Below are 13,743 nucleotides of genomic sequence, written 5' to 3' on the forward strand. Positions count from 1 at the left end.
ACGCTGTGCACTTGAAGAGATCTCTTATCTTTTCCAAACTTCAGTTTCCACATCAGTAAGCTACCAAAGTTGAATATGATTCAGAATTTGCTTCTATTACAACATCCTATCATTCTAGAAGAGCAGGCAAGCAGGAAAAAGCCCATCACCAACCCAGGCCTGACAGTCTTCAAGTTGTGACTTACAGTTTGACAGCCACGGGTGGCTGAAATAGTCTCCTCCCAAGGCTGGAGTACCCAGGATATCTAGGAAACTGGAGACGTAGCGCACTGTCTGTACACTCACACGTGAAGCGATGATAACAACAAGCGCAGCCAAATCCAGAGGAGGAGGCGGGAGACAGTCAAAATGCCACAGAGGGGACCCTGCACAAAGGAGAAGGGGAGCCCCTCAGCAAGGATGTCCCTCGGGGGCGGGGAGAGCTGGGCGACGGCCTGCAGGTGTGATCGCGGGAGCCGCTGGGGAGGAGCCCAGGACGGGGTGTCATGACGGCTGTGAACCACCATGAGGCTCATTCTAGAGCACACTTCTCCATCTGGTAGGCAGTGCTATATCTTCTTCATTAGTGCTTCCTCGGAGCATAAGCTTTTCTGCTCTCTCCAAGAGCCGCTGCAGGAGAACCAGCAATGAAAAGAAAATTAAGAGATGGGGAAGTTAGCAAAGGATGTGTTGCTTGAACTGGAATCTCACCCCTTCTCTCTTATTCGCAACATTAAGTCAGTATTTGAAAAAGAAATTACACACACACATATATATATGTGTGTGTATGTGTATATATATATATATATATATATATATATATATATATATATATCTACAGATGTAAGAGTTGGACCATAAAGAAGGCTAAATGCTGAAGAACTGATGCTTTTGAATTATGGTGCTGGAGCAGACTCTTGAGAGTCCCTTGGACAGCAAAGAGATAAAATCAGTCACTCTTAAAGGAAATCAATTCTGAATGTTCATTGGAAGGACTGATGCTAAAGCTGAACCTCCAATACTCTGGCCATCTGATGTGAAAAAACTGACTCACTGGAAAGGACCCCGATGATGGGAAAGATTGAAGGCCAGAGAAGAACTGGGCAGCAGAGGATGAAACGGTTGGATAGCATCAACGACTCAGTGGACATGAATTCAAGCAAACTCTGAGAGATAGTGGAGGACACAGAAGCTTGCATGGTGTTGCCGAAGAGCTGGACACAACTTAGTGAGTGAACAACAGCAATGTCTGTATTAGCTATCATCTCTATATTTATCTTGGAGAAAGCAATGACAAACCCACTCCAGTATTCTTGCCTGGAGAGTCCCGTGGAAGAGCCTGGTGGGCTGCATTCCATGGGGTCACACAGAGTCAGACACGCCTGGAGTGACTTAGCAGCAGCAGCAGCAGCTATATTTATCTATTTATCTAAAACCTTATAAGAAATTTTTAAAAACTCAAGATCAGGTTACTTTTCAAAAAACTTCTTTTTTTACCAATGACATTTTTTAAGAGATTCATTCTGTACCGTACTTAATTTTTTTGGCTCCAAATCAAATAGCAAAATTACCACATTTAATAACTTTAAAACTAAGCTAATTTTGAATGCACAATGACTCAGGGTGATGTCACATAGCTCATTTCAATAAAGCGACTGAACGCAAACCAAGGCAGAGCAAGTCACAGAACCACGTGCTTTAGTTCATCAGCGCTTACACTTCCTGGAACGCTAAGGATAGCTACCAGAAACACTTCTTCTTTTTGCAAATCAGAAAGGTCATGTTCTAAGTAGGGTTGGGGAGAGAGAGCAGAGTGCAGCTAACTGAACTGACATGGCAGAAGTCCTTACCTATTACCCATAAGCCCCATGCAGGTGATGGTGATCGAACAACCTACTTTTTAAAAAGCAACCGGAAAAACACGTTAAAAAAACAAATTCAGTGTTATTTTTCCTCAAACAATGAAGTGCATAAAGTCATCTGGAAATTTGTTAAAATGAAAATTTTTGTCCCATCTCCAGATATTGTAAATTTTTAATTCTAGGGTGGCAGTCATGAAATAGCCTTATAATCAAAACGCTTACAGTTCCTAGCTGTACTTGGAGAATCAGCCCACATCCTTCCCGTATTAGACCATGGCGCTCTCATTTTCCAACTTCTGGGATTTTTCTTTGTACTAACATGAGGACACTGAGTAATGTCATTCATTACCAGAAATTCAGTCAGGATCAATTCAGCAGTATCATTCAGTTCCCCCCAAGCTCTTATCTTATACTCTTTATATTAAGACACTTTTGTTGAGGCAGTCCAAGTGCAGGTTGGAAAAGAGTTTCCAGACACAGAGAATTTCAGAAGGGAGTGAGTTTTTTAAGAACAAAGAACAGAGACAATGTGGGCACCATGTCGACCTCCTGACAGACCAGGAAGAGTTGACAATTGTCATGGGTTAATAGCCAAGACCTCAAGACAAAGAAAATTCCTGTTGGGAGGGTTGCATTAGGTGACTGGTTGGGGGGCCATAGGATAACTACCAGGGAAGGCATTTTTGCCTAATTTGAGTCAGGAAGCCTGCTGGTGATGATCAGGGGGGGGCTTGGCAATGGTTACCAAGGGGGTCAAAGGAGATCCAACCCATCCATCCTAAAGGAGATCAGTCCTGAATATTCATTGCAAGGACTGATGCTGAAGCTAAAACTCCAACACTTTGGCCACCTGATGCGAAGAGCTGACTCATTGGAAAAGGCCCTGCTGCTGGGAAAGCTTGAAGGCAGGAGAAGGGGACAACAGAGGATGAGATGGTTGGGTGGCATCACCGATTCGATGGACAGGAGTTTGAGTAAGCTCTGGGAATTGGTGATGGACAGAGAGGCCTGGCGTGCTGCAGTCCATGGGGCCACAAAGAGCCAGACACAACTGAATGACTGAACCAAACTGAACTGAACCAAGGCAGTCAGTCAGTTCCGGAGATGACCTTATTTTTGGGCTCCACTTCTGCGGCCTTGCAGCAAGGCCTTGCACCTGTGACCTTAGGGCAGGACTCAGCAGCTTCTGTTTCTTGATGTCGTGTTTTATTTCAGGCAGACCATTCAGGAGTAGAGCTGTCGACCACTGTGCTGTGTGTGCCCATGTCGAGCTTCTATGCTTACACCCAAACCTTTCTCCTTCTTTAATGTCAATTAGATATATCAACGTGCTAAACATTTAATAAGATGGTTTAAAAATTAGTTGTCATGTGCAAGCATAAGAGGAGAAGAACTTATCCTACTTGTAGAATCAGAAAATAAATTGTTAACAGGTACAGATTCATGAGCCCAGATGTGTTTCAAGCATTTATCCAATCAACAGCAACCTATCATTTCACCAATCAGGGTCCTAAATATGTATATATCATATAACTTTAGTCAAAGAAAGGGCTACAAATGAGGTGAAAAAATTACCCAACTGTACAGTAGTTTGTGATTTTGCTATGGGAAGTTTTTTTTTTTTAATTTTTTTAAACTTTCACTGTGTCTAACTCTAATTTGCCTTATGTGATACAAGTTAAAATGAAGTAGGAATTTAGAGAGACTTTTGATGTCACTGTTTGGGTGTGTGTGTGCATGCCAAGTCGCTTCAGTTGTGTCCAGCTCTTTGCGACCCTGTGGCCCTAGCCTGCCAGGCTCCTCTGTCCATGGGATTCCGCAGGTAAGAATACTGGAGTGGGTTGCCATGCCTTCCTCCAGGAGATCTTCTCCACTCAGGAATCGAACCCGTGTGTCTTGTAAGTCTCCTGCATTGGCAGGAGGGTTCGTTACCACTAGTGCCACCTGGGAATCCTAGTAGTTTTTCAGTTTTATAAATTTGCCACATTCTTTTCTGTTTAACAAATGTTTATTGAATAGTTGCACGGTCAAGAAACCAAGAGTAGTTTGAGTTTCATCATATTCAGGATACTTGGTATGTTTTGTTAGATTCTAAGTTTGACAATTTCATTACTTATTCACTGACTTGGCAAATTTTTTTCAGGGTCCACTATCTACCTCTTGTTTTCATTGCCACCATAATGTAACTGGAGAGCTAGATACAGTTATTTAACTAGGTATGTATATTCATATACATACCATTCATATTCATATTCATATCTACCTACATATTCATATCTACCTACACCCATAATGCATTAGTTTGCCATTTCTGCAATAGCACTGAGGAAGCCAAATTCCCAGAAAGGAATCTTCTCTTCTTTCTCATGGGTCTGCTGTGGAGCTAGGAGAGCTCTACTCTGGGCTACGCTGTGGTTCAAACGTGCTCTCGTATCTCATCCTCTGACCAATGGCTTCTTGGAGCATGCTTTTCTCCTGGCAGAGGAGCAGCACAGGACGCCCAAGCAAGACACCGAAGCACGCGCAAGAGCACTGTGTCCTGCCCTCTCTCACTCCGTTGGGAAAGACGGGTCACACCGTTAAGCCCCAAGTCAATGCAGTGAGCAAGGCTGCCCGGCGCATTCTATGGGCCGGCACCTGATGGCAGAGGAGTGAGAGCTGGAAATAACTGACCATCTATTTTTGCAGACAGCTGCCTGCAAGCCAAGAAGAGAGTTCTCACCAGAAATCAAATACATCAACACCTTGATTTGAACTTTCTATCCTCCAGAACTGTGAGGAAATAAATTTTGTTTGTTTGCTTGTTTATACCACCCAATGTGTGGTATTTTGTGTGGCTGCCCAAGGGGACTAGTGCAAGGTTTGATTTTCATATTTCTCATCCAGTCCTTTGCAGGCTTCCTCAGAATGACCACATGGCCAGACTTGTTGCATAACCCAGTTCTACCTAAAATGCTAGTGTCATTGATAAACTTTCTCACCACTTTTAGAAAAGACCATATTTTTCATGTATATAAAATGTCTGTGCGGGGTGCTCAATCATGTCAGACTCTTTGCAACCCCTTGGACTGTAGCCCACCAGGCTCTTCTTTCTGTCCATGGAATTTTCCAGACAGGAATACTGGACTGGACTGTTTATATGCCTACCATTTAAACACATGTGTGAGGATGATAATTGCATTGTCTCACTGTATGATTCTATATGTTCACATGAGCCCACTGCTGTCTAGATTTGATAAACTTGTAAAGCTTAAGAGTAAAAGGAACTCTATTGGTCCTACTTGATCCAAGACAACTTGCATGCTTATCTCTTTTTATCTTCATGACCAGCTTGCAGGTAGGTTATATTATATTATACTGTATTATAGCCTTGAAAACTAAGGATCATACCTTCCCCAGGTTGTAATTCCTCCTGGAGCCAGGATCGGAATGTAGACTTTCAGGGTCTTTTTTAATCCACTAGATTACTCAGTCTTCCAAAGTTAAGGGTAATGATTATAGGCCCCCAGTGCCTTGGCTAGCATGTGGCTGTGCAAACACATGTTCTTCTTAATTTGGGAATGATAGAGGTTATGACTGATGACATTTTGACTGGCCAGCAATTGTTTGCAAAGATTTAAAGCAGTGGAATGTTTATATTTTTATAAGTTCCCAATTTTCCTATAGCTATACTAATATAGATATGTAATTAATTAATTGCTAAAAAATCAATGAATTTCATGTTTTATGACAATATACTTCAGGATATCTGAATATTGAATTATTTTTTTGTCTGACAATTACCTTAAATCTGACTGATATCTGGCTTCAAGCATTACGTGGGTCTGTTAAAAGTGGCATTTAAAGAATAGATTTATTGTTTACTGATGAGATATTTCCTCTTATGTGAGTGTCGTACCTACTTGTTCATTTTTGACTTTTTGTCTAAGGTTAAATGTAGTATCATTTTAGAATTTTATAAATCCCTGTCTACAGCTCTGTCTTCCCATAACCATGATGATCTACAAGGCTGCCTCCATCTCTCATTTCAATATGTGAAAGTTCTGTTAGAATTTTAGGTGACAAACTGCTTGCAGCAGGAAGCCACAAAAAACAAATTAGAGAACTCCACAGCAGTGCTGGTAGGGGATTCTCACTGCCTGTCAAGTGGCAGGGTTTAAAATCAATTGGATTAAAAAAATAAAATGAAATCAATTGAATTATATAAAATGCATTTTTCAGCTCCAGCTCATATTTCTCCTTTCCATGAAAAATAGGGAAATTGAATGCAACGTGGTTATGAAACAAGGCTAGGAAAAAAAAATGTATTGAAGAACTGAAGACCTTGTTTTAAGATCTAACATTTTAGAAATTTCCTTGTGTTATAGGTTCTGCACTGTTAAAATCAAGAGAAAAGCCTCTCTTTTAGAAAAGGGATCAAGGCTTAGGGGAAGAAATTGTAAATCATATTTTCCCAGTACACAAACTAGGTTCTATTCAAAGTAATATACTTTTCCCAGCAGCATTAATTATTTGTAAGTGAAAGATTTTCCCTTTTCTTTTACTGACTTATTTCCTAAAGGTTAAGTACCTGGGCTTTTAATATTTTTGTTCTTCCTACACACCCACCAGCCCTTTGGTGTTTTTATGCACTTCAAAACTTCAGCTCTCATAAAAAGGAATGCGTTTGAGTCAGTTCCAGTGAGGTAGATGAACACAGAGCCAGTTATAAAGAGGGAAGTAGAGAAAAACAAATATTGTGTATAACACACACACACACACACACATATATATACATATGAATCTAGAAAAATGGCACTAATGAACTTATTTGCAGGGCAGGAATAGGGACACAGATGTAGAGAACAGACTGTGGACACAGCAGGGGAAGGAGAGGGTGGCATGAATTGGGAGAATAGCATTGAAATATATATATTACCATGTTGAAAATAGATAGTTACTGGGAAGTTACTGTTTAACGCAGGGACAACCTGGAGGGGTGGTACTCTGTGACAACCTAGAAGGATGGGGCGGGATGCGAGGTGGGAGGGAGGATCGAGAGGGAGGCGGTGTGTGTATACTTAGGGTTGATTCACGTGGTTGCATGGCAGAAACAATTATCCTCCAGTTAAAAATAAATTAAGGAAAAATTGGCTCTAACATCTTCATGGATTATCCATATAACTCCAGCTCTAATGAAAGTTAAAGTCACTCAGTTGTGTCCAACTCTTTGTGACCCCATGGACTATACAGTCCATGGAATTATCCAGGCCAGAATATGGGAGTGAGTAGCCATTCCCTTTTCCAGGGGATCTTCCCAACCCAGGATCAAACCAGCTAAGCCACCAGGGAAGCCCTCCAGCTCTAACTTCTCTATTATTATTAGCCTAATGTCTTTAATTATTTGCTATTCACGGTATCTTCAAAATTGGGAAAGGGCTACCTCAAGGCTGTATATTGTTACCCTACTTATTTAACTTCTATGCTGAGTACATCATGCAAAATGCCAGGCTGGATGAACCACAGGCTGGAATCAAGTCTGCCAGGAGAAATATTAGCAACCTCAGATATTAAGCTGATACCACTCTAATGGAAGAAAATGAAGAGGAACTAAAGGACCTCTTGATGAGGGTGAAAGAGGTTCGAAAGCCTGGTTTAAAACCCAACATTCAAAGAACAAAGATCATGGCATCCATCCCCATCACTTCATGGCAAGTAGATGGGAAAAAAGTGGAAAACAGTGACAGATTTCATTTTCTTGGGTTTCCAAAATCACTGCAGATGGTGACTGCAGTGATAAATTAAAAGACTCTTGCTCCTTGCAAGAAAAGCTATGATAAATATAGACAGCATATTAAAAAGCAGAGACATCACTTTGTCGACAAGGTCCATATAGTCAAAGCTATGTTTCTTTCCAGTAGTCATGTATGGATGTGAGAGTTGGACCATTAAGAAGATTGAGTGTCAAAGAATTGATGCTTTTGAACTGTGTTGCTTAAGAAGACTCTTGAGAGTCCGTTGGATGGCGAGGAGATCCAACTAGTCCATCCTAAAAGAAATCAGTCCTGAATATTCACTGGAAGAACAGATGCTGAAGCTGAAGCTTCAATACCTTGGCCACCTGATGTGAAGAGCTAACTCATTAGATAAGACCCTGATGCTGGGAAATATTGAGAGCAAGAAGAGAAGGGGATGACAGAGGATGAGATGGTTGGATGGCATCACTGACTCAATGGATATGAGCGTGAGCAAACTCTAGGAGACAGTGAAGGACAGGGAAACCTGGCATGCTGCAGTCCGTGAGGTGGCAGAGTCAGACACAACGTAGAATATGAACAACAGCAGCAGGGTACCTTGGCTTACCCATGTTACCTTGAATTCAGCATATCTTAAGACAATGTCATGACATTGTATAATATTAGCATTTCCCCCAAAAGATGCAGCATTAGTCTGTTTTACTATTATGCTTCCATTCTCTCAGTAATAGCTGGGAGTCACGTTTGACTCTTTCATTTTATTCCTTCCATACATTAATTACTGGCTTTATTGATATTTTTTTAGTTTAAAGTTCCCCCAACTGTTTCCAATGCCACCGTCTTCTTATAGACTTTCAACATCTCTTCTACATTCGTTACCAATTTTCCTTTATACCTCAGCTTTACCCACTCCAACCCATCCTACATATTAATCTTGTATTTCTCTTGCTGCAAAATATATTATTCACCTTGATCTCTTTAATCCAAAGTCATTAACGTTTCTCCACTTCCTAGATAATAAAGCTTACTCTAACTACTTTGCCTAAAATTCTTCTAAAAGCACATTTCCTATTTTTCCTTCCAACCTGGTCTCTTGCTACTTCCCTGCACACTCTTTTTTAGTTGAGTCATTATTTCCGGGACTTGCCATACAGAAACAACTTCAGTTGTGTGATTTCCACATCTTAAATTATTTTCCATATTTTTCATAGGGCCCCAACTCCTGCAACCTTCTATAATAACCTCTCTCAAATCCCACTGTGATTCCTTATTTTCAACTTCTAAACCACTTACCATCTGTTACAGGTCTTCAGCACAAAGAAAATCGATAACAATACACCTGATCTTCTGTCTCTCCATGTGTATTGAAATACTCTGGAAGAAAATCACCTACTACAACGTTGTGTTCTAAATATATTAGTCTAATAAATATTTAATGGCAGAAAATGAAGAGAAACTAAAGAGCTCCTTGATGAAAGTGAAAGAGGAGAGTGAAAAAGTTGGCTTAAAACTCAACATTCAAAAAACTAAGATCATGGCATTGAGTCCCATCACTCCATGGCAAATAGATGGAGAAACAATGGAAATAGTGACAGAATTTGTTATCTTGGGCTCCAAAATCACTGCAGATGGTAACTGCAGCCGGGAAACCAAAAGACGCTTGCTCCTTGGAAGAACAGCTACGACCAACCCAGACAGCATGTTAAAAAGCAGAGACATTGCTTGGCCGACAAAGGTCTGTCTGGTCAAGGCTATGGTTTTCCCAGTGGTCATGTATGGATGTGAGAGTTGGACTATAAAGAAAGCTGAGCGCCGAAGAATTGATGCTTTTGAACTATGGTGTTGGAGAAGACTCTTGAGAGTCTCTTGGACTGCAAGGAGATCCAACCAGTTCATCCTAAAGGAAATCAGTCCTGAATATATTCATTGGAAGGACTGATGCTGAAGCTGAAACTCCAATACTTTGACCACCTGATGTGAAGAACTGACTCATTGGAAAAGACCCTGATGCTGGGAAAGATTGAAGGCAAGAGGAGAAGGGGGTGACAGAGATTGAGATGGTTGGATGGCATCACTGACTCAATGGATATGAGTTTGAGCAAGCTTTGGGAGTCAGTGATGGACAGGGAAGCCTGGTGTGCTGAAGTCCATGGGGTTGCAAAGAGTCGGACACAACTGAGCAACTGAACTGAATAAGTATTTCCTTGTTTTTGCTGAAAATGATTGTAGAGATGATATTTGCTATGTCAGCACATGTTTATCCCTGGTTGAGGAAGATCCTCTGGAGAAGGAACTGACAACCCACTCTAATATTCTTCACTGAGAAATTCTATGGATAGAGGAGCCTGGCAGGCTATTGACCATGGGGTCACAAACAGTTGGACTTGACTTAGCAACTAAACAGCAACAAGAACATGTCTGTCATTGGAAACACTTTCCTGGCATATAGTCTTGAGTCCCTCCCAAATTCATGCTCATCACTACCTCATATTTGACCTGAACCTGAGTTGAACTTTGTGTAATTTACGATTTGGATAATCAGAGGAAAGAAAGAATATTCTTAAGAAATATCTTAAGAAATAAAACAGCATATACTAAAGTATAAGGGAATGGACAGTTGTTGGTGAGTGGAAAATCAGCATAATGTGAGTAGAAAAGAGTTCACGGTAGAGTCTGACCCACTGAAGGAAATTTTAAAATGCCAACTCTAGAAAGATGAAAAAGAGTTCCCAATGGGAAAGTCTGAAGGGGGGAAATGATGCGCAAAAAATTGTTTAAAATGTGCATCAATGTTTAAAAAATGTTTACCTGAGAAATAAAGAAAATTATCTTGGAAAGGGTTCCCTGGTGGCTCAGATGGTAAAGAAACTGCCTGCAGTACAAGAGACCTGGGTTTGATCCCTGGGTTGGGAAGACCCTCTGGAGGAGGGCATGGCAGCCCACTCCAGTATTCTTGCCCAGAGAATCCCCAGGGACAAAAGAGCCTTGTGGGCTATAGTCCATGGGGTCACAAAGAGAAGGTGATTAAGGTGAGTGATTAAGCACAGATGGTAAAAATAAAAGATAAAGATTCTGAACAACAATTATATATGAGAGGGGAGTAACCAGATTTAAAGCATTCTGTAGTCATAATATTGTTTGAAGACAGATAGGAGAATATTTAATATCATTAGATATACCAAGGATTATGAGTTAAGAGTTAAGTGTTGGTTGCTCAGTCGTGTCTGACTCTTTGCAACACAATGGACTGTAGCCCACCAGCTCTGTCCATGGAATTCTCCAGGCAAGAATACTGGAGTGGGCAGCCATTCCCTTCTCCAGGGGATGCCAAGAGAAATGAAGCCAAATACATCAATAACCATATTAAACATAAATGGACTAAAATTATTAATTAAAGTAACCAAATTGTCACTATGGAACGACAGTTACATACTCATTAAGATTATCGCCCCTTTTTCTTGAGTACCAAGAGACTCCATACCCCAGATGCCTTCAAGCGTTATTATTAGTTCCAGCCAATGAAATGTGAGAATAGTACTGCTTCCAAGTCTTTCCCACAGAAATCCCACACATGGCTACTTTGACACTTTTTCGTCCTCCACTCTCTACCACGGTGACAAAAAGGCATTAGAGCATAGCCATGTGGAGTAGTCAGAACCATCGTCTGACAGGTGCATGAATGCTGAATCTGTCATACACGGGGAGGAAGGAAGGGAGGGAGAGAGGGAGAGAGGCAGGGAAGGCGGGAGGGAGGAAGACAAAGATTCGAGCCACGCTTTGCAGACTGGCTCTGTGCTGGGGACGCGCTCTCAAAGCTTTGCTGTTGTTCAGTCCTCAGTCGTGTCCGACTCTCTGTGACCCCGTGACTGCAGCACGCCAGGCTTCCCTGTGCTTCACCAACTCCTGGAGCCTGCTCAGACTCACGTCCATTGAGTCAGCGATGCTTTCAGAGCTTACCCAGGTCATTTATGATTCTGCCACAGCCTTCACTTTCAGCTTGTGCTAAGCCTAGAACTTGGGGAAAGCGTCGGGTCTTCTCACTCTTCCTACCGTGGACTTGTACATGGTTTTCTAAATGTCTGGTGTATGACAGTGCATTTCAGTGCCCTAATTTCCCATCAGAACTCTCTCCCCAACTTTTTCTTCCACACTTCCCCAGAACATCTCTGTTCTTTGCTACATCTGTAATCTATTTTCTTAGGCAATAGCTAGTTATTCATTTGCCTTACAGTGTCACAACGAATATCCTCTGCATAACAACTTTTCTGCCCTGAGAGGGTTCCTAGCTAAATAAAACAAAGCAAGTGCCTGTCTCAGTCCTTTAGACAGCCCCCAAGCAAGTCAAAATAGGCAAACGTAATTCTTCATAATTTTGTTGATCCCCTTGGGCCGGGAATCATGGCCCACACTTGGAACATAGGTTTTCCAAGTCCCAAGATCACCTCTAAGATGGGGAGCGGGTGGGGTATGGCAAGTAAAATGCTGTAAAGCTTTCTTGATTTGGCATTTATCTGATTGCTGTTAACCATTAGCTACTTTCCAGCCTTCTAAGTTGATTTTTATAGCTTCTGCTCAGTTTTTGGTGTTTCTGTAGAAGAGTGAGCCTTTGAAATTACCTACTGTATTATTTTCACCAGCATTCCAGAAGCATCATTCTGAATGCAATATTTGCAGGGAAACATTTCTGTAACTCTACAATGATAGTGTTTTTAGTATAACCAGATTTTAATATCACAATGACCACAATGTCCTCCAATTACATGTACATCTATATTAAAACACTTATTGTATGTCTGTATTATTATAGAAATGGTTGCCAAATTATTCAAATAGAAGATTGGAATAAGCAGGTAATGAGCTATTCTGCTACCAAAAATGAGGCAGCCTAATTATGGAAGCGACGTAGAAAACCCCAAAAACCCTGGGTTCTGGTCGTAGCTTGTAGCTTAGTGCGCTGTTTGACTCTAACCTAGCCCTTTTCTTTCTCAGACACTTCACTTGTAAAATGAAATTATTGGATTTCCTGATCTGAGAAGCCCTTCTCAGTTCTAATTTTCCATTGAGTGTCAGAAGAGAAGATGCAATTCATAGTTTTAAGCTAAATATGCTTTACTACATATGATTTATTTAAGTGACGATGGAGCAAACTTACATATAAATACACATGTAGTAGTTTGGGTAGAGAAGTTCATGGCATGTCTTCATACGCTTGTTATAGAAACTGGGGTTGAATACTAAATGTTGCCTTGAGTACATTCAACATATTTTCTAGTAGTCTGAAATGAATATTTTATTTGAACTGTCAATATTAATTAAAAACAGGCCACATTTGCATTTATAAACATAGAAAATATATAAATAACAAATTTTGAAAGATTTAAAGAAGTCAGTGGGTTTTTTAAGAGAGAGAACATGGAAATGTGGCCTCATTAAAGTTAACTGATATAAAATTAAGAAGCGAGCAAATGCCTAGTCACTTTCAATTTTTTTCTTATTTGAAATTGAACCTTTTATTCCGTCTCCTGAAGTCCAAAAGGATGATTCTCAGATTTGTAGATGTGTAAAATTCTATGGGCTTTTCTTCCCGGCTTATAATTTATCAGATAAAAGTGTGTTAACTTAGAAACTGAGCTCTGACTGCACAAAGTTCTGCAAACTATGAGAGCCTCAAGCTTGATGGCAGTCTGCCAAGTAAAGTAATATATAAGTTATAGAATTTAGTGAGGAAATTGTTTATTTTCAGAACATTTTCTGAAAGTATGTGCTTCTTATATACGTAAGATTACACCTAAGGAGACGTTCTTAAGGGAAACAGATAATTAAAAACTTGTATTCCACATCAGTTTTGCTCACAGCTGGTATTAAACATAGAATAGCATCAAAAAAGTTCCCACCTTTTTCACTCCAATATAAAATGAATACCAGATTGGTCCTTGCTGCAAGATTTAGTCAAATGTGAAGCTTCTTTAAAACACAAAATGGATTCCTTTTACGTCTTTTTCTGCTCTGATTGCTGTGGCCAAAACTTCCAACACTATGTTGAATAGTAGTGGTGAGAGTGGGCATCCTTGTCTTGTTCCTGATTTCAGAGGAAATGCTTTCAATTTTTCACCATTGAGGGTGATGCTTGCTGTGGGTTTGTCATATATAGCTTTTATTATGTTGAG

Source organism: Muntiacus reevesi, chromosome 4 (genome assembly GCF_963930625.1).
Source record: "Muntiacus reevesi chromosome 4, mMunRee1.1, whole genome shotgun sequence".
NCBI lineage: Eukaryota > Metazoa > Chordata > Mammalia > Artiodactyla > Cervidae > Muntiacus > Muntiacus reevesi.